We start from the raw sequence: 4,696 nt of genomic DNA on the forward strand, positions 1-4,696 counted from the left end.
TTTAATGTATGTATATGACATGTACACCCCTAGAAATTCATAAGACATCTACATGACAGAAACATTTGCATTTTATAATATTGTTCTTGAAATACTTGAAGATGATTTTATAAGGTTCTAATGGTAAGTTGTTTTTGCATAACATTTTTTCATTTTAAGTTTGGATACCAAAAGAGGATTCTCTTTTTTGGATATACAGAGACTTTTTATGTCTTTCAAATAGTGCTCTGTCCCCAGTGATGAAATATAAGTAAATTCCAGTTTGCCTAGGGTAAAGCAAAAGGAAATCCAAACTTGCTACTTGCGGTAACTACGAATATGCCCAACAAACCAACTAGTGGGGAAATTATACATATATTAAATATACATATATATTAGATACTGTAATATATACTGTATATATTTATATAATACTGTTATATATAACAGTGTGTATTAAATACATATATTCAAATTAGCCATGACCTTAATGCTCCCCACAAAATGAAAAACTGTGTAAGTAGTACATATCTACTTTTCTGGCTGAAATAAGTGACTAGATGTATATGAGCTTTGTCTACTTATGTGGTCCTAGGATTGATGCTTCCTGTCTGACCTTCGTAGAAACCACAACACTAAAGTCATAGCTGCAGTTAGCGCTGAGCAAGTGTTGTAATGAGGCCGCCGACTGCAGTCCCTCACTATTCTGAGAAACATGTATTACTATAAAACTATGTTGTTGCTATTTTAAAAATATACCTACATTTCACATGCCACTTAGGCTTTATTTTTTTTTAACATTATGCAATACCTCCATTTTCTTAGTATGTTGTTTAAAATCAAGTAATTATAATTTTGCAGTCAGATGTTATTTTGTTGGGCCCAAGGGAAATAAAATTCAAAGATAATTATGATGTATGCAAGTCTTTAAGGAGTTTAAAAAGATAAAACTATTGGTGACATCATTATAATTAAGGCATTAAGAAAAAATTATTTCTTTATTTTAAAATTTAAATGTTATTGTACAGTATAGAATTCTCTGAAATGGGTATTTTTGCCAAGAATGAAGGAGAAATTTTTGTGGTGGTTTTTCTTTGTAAAACAAATAAACAAGTATATGTACACATTTTATGTAGTATTTATTTTTAAATACAGATGCTGTAACCTAATATTATACATAATACTGTCCGGAAATTATAAAAAATTCAGTAATACAAAATTGCGATGGGTACTTAAATCATGTGGAAGAAGGCACAAAGCTACTATCTGAACATTCCTTGTATTTTAGAAAAATACCTTCTTTTAGTATTCATTACTATAAAATAATTCTATGAAGATTGAGTTATGCAAAATCATATAAATGCAGCATTGCATGAAATATTCTAAGTGCTGATATAGTCCATATTTGCCTAAAATACAATTTGGACTTTCAGAGCTGGCTAATAAGTGCCTGTCACTATTTGTGATTAATAGTTCAGATGATTTACAAAAATTAGTGTTTTTATTACTGAAACATGAAATTGAAAACTCTTAACTTTTCCCATAAGCTTCTTAGATTTTTGTCTATTGCAAAACCCTCTTAGAGCCATGTGAAGAGAGATGAAATATTTATATTCTAAGATGGCGAGAAAACCACTTTATTGAAATCCTATTTGTCATAACTGGCTTCTTAAGGTACTCAACGTACTTAATACTGAATACATCTAGCCCTCACAACATTCAAGCCAAATTAGACATATAAATTTACATTACAGTTGATGAAGAAGTCATTAAATGTCATTGACTAGAAGGACACTAGACTTTACATTCTCTGGGGAAAGACTCCAATTTATAGACAGTTAGTACAACTTTTTCTGTTACCATCCTCTTCCTATACACACTAAATAATATATATAAAAACTCAGTCATTAAATTATCTGTGATCTACAAAATTATCCAATATAACGCATCTTCACTCCAGGACTACAAGAATTCCAGTTCAGTCTCTGTAAGCCAGCTACTGCTTTCCCAATACATGCAAGATTTGCTTCAGTTTTTTAGGAAAACAAGTCACACTTTAGCATATACTGGAATGAGATGTTCTTGTTAAAAAATCTAGGGGGTGTATTCTTAGTAAAGTTTATCTTATGTTAAAAGAAAATAATACTATGGTATGTAAATGTATTTATGGCTTTTTCTAATGGCTTAAATTTTTATAATTACTGCATTAATATAAATTTATTTTTTAAAATGATACATTTTCTATATAACCTATGATCATCGCAATATAACTTATAATCTCAGTTACTAATAAACAGTACTACCACATCCTTATTAAGCATAAGAATCAGAAACCTAACCTTAGAGTATCAGATGCCTTCCATTTCATCTCATTAATTATCATCCATGTTTTATAGAATAGGAGGAAACCAAAGATCCAGCTCATACATGGAGAGACTGGGATTCAAAAGCAGGTCTTCTGACTTTCAGCCAGTGTTTCTTTAGTGTGTGTGTTTTGTTTTTTTTTTAAGTCACTGAAATCCAACAAAAAGCACAATACACAAAAGGTGATACTGACCAAATTTCTACTAAAGTAGGATTTGAGTTTACAATCCTAAAAGCCTACCTTGGCTCACCTACTTATCTCTTTATTCATTCATTGGCATAATAAATATTTATGGAGAGCTGCAGTGGGAATACAATGGTGTGCAAATCAAACAAGATCCCTGCCCTCACACAACTTAAATTCTAGTGGGGGAAAAAACTATGCATAACAAAATAAATTAAATGATAAATACTACTAATATTACTTTCATCACATGTTCAGTTAAAAAGCTTTGTAGTTCACTTAATGTAAGTATGGAAAAATCAAGGTCTAAGATGTACCTTGAAGATATAATACAAAAGTATCTGTATAAAATACCAAACTGAATTATAGACATTACTAGATGGATGCATACTTTCATATGTACAGATTCCAATTATGTATTCATGCACACATATAATCTACACAAACAGCCATGCTCAATGAAAGATAACTTCCTAAAAAGTCTTCTAACATCCTCTCTGAAGTACGGTAGAAATTAAAAGTTGCTTCTGACTGCGATGGGATAAAATTTTCCACTTCAAGTGCCAATGTGCAAACTGTGCATTACTGCTTTAATTTCTCGTAGGTACTGAGGTCACGTGAACTGTTGGTCCTTGAGCTGAGTTTGTATCAGATCATTTTGTCCAGTTTAGTCCAAACTGGCCCTGAACTATAAACAAGTAATGATGATTTTATGGGCTGTTTTTGGTCTTTTGACCCTAAAGGGGATTTGAGGTTCATGCCAAATGATGTTTAATCAACAGAAATCTTTGTTTCTCAAAACAGAAACATCTGTAGGCAGATTTTAAACACGTAAATAGATGTTTACCCCACATGCAAGTAATGGGATTATCTCAATCCTGAATTCTATTTTACTATGAATAATTTAGTGTCCTTGTTTAAGGGTAGTGTAAAGAGTATCTTTCCTTAGAAAAAAGAGCAAGTTCATTTAAAAAGCTTTATCGTCACAGAAATCTTTTACCAATATATTTTAGAAGATGTTAGAAAAATTTAGGGATTAAGGGAAAGGGCTTCTGATTAGAGGTTTATGGAAATTCTGTAGCACACATCAAAGTTGAAGGAATAAGGCTGCTGCTCACAGTCTAATGAATTTAAGAATTTTTTGGACTTCTAGTTTCTGATGAAATGAGGTATTTATGAAGTACAAAATGGCTGCTGCATTTTGCTTGTGGGTACTAAATTGTTTCTCTGGTCCAGAAAGCCTCATATCTTCTGTCAGAACTATATGTAAAACAATGGTAGGCTAATTTGTTAATTTACAAATAAGGCTACGACTCAGACCCCTCACATTTTGTGATTTAACAATGCACATACACACACTTCAAAACAATTTCAAGATTTAATCATGATATAGGAGCTTCTTTTATACAAAGTTAACCAAAAGTAAAACGGTAACACTTTCAGGCATTAAAAATAAAGCAGCTCCTTTTCTCCCCATGGTATAGGAAGAAGCTATCATTATGTACACAAGTAAGAAATTATCCATCCACAAAAATTCTTGGAATGGGTATTTTGCTCAAGAATTCTCAGGAATGTGGATAACCAGGATAACAAAATTCAACATTTATCAGGTACATACTATGTGCATATGTTAGACCAGCAATGTGAGGAAAAGCAGGCAATGGGAGAAAAGTACTGCATTATGGGAGTTCATAATCTATTAGAAGACATAGACCCCTAAAGAACTGATATAAGTGATAAAAAAAAGGTAAAGATATAATACAGAAATATGAGAAATCAATTATGTAAAATTAATTTTGAAAATGGGGACATGAAATATTTGGGGGGAGAGGGAGAATCAATTGAAATGAGGCCGGGGACTAACATGGAATATCCGGAATATTTTGGGTAAAGTAGTAAACTTTATATTGGGTCATTCCTGCCACCTTATTCAGCAGGATTAATTCTTGGGGCTTTGCTAGAAGATAGACTATTTCTTTTTTTAAAAAATTCATGTATGCTATCAGTCTCTTGGGATTCCAAAAGTTCTCATCAGGAATTAATCAATTTTAATCATTGTTTTCATACACTATGGAAACTGTTAAAATAAAAATGTTAAACAGACTTAAAATAAAATAGATTACCAAATTTTGCTTAAAAACATTTAGCATTTTAAGGTAAGAAATAATA

The sequence above is a fragment of the Ursus maritimus genome, unplaced genomic scaffold (assembly GCF_017311325.1).
Source record: "Ursus maritimus isolate PB19 unplaced genomic scaffold, ASM1731132v1 scaffold_11, whole genome shotgun sequence".
NCBI classification, from domain to species: Eukaryota; Metazoa; Chordata; class Mammalia; order Carnivora; family Ursidae; genus Ursus; species Ursus maritimus.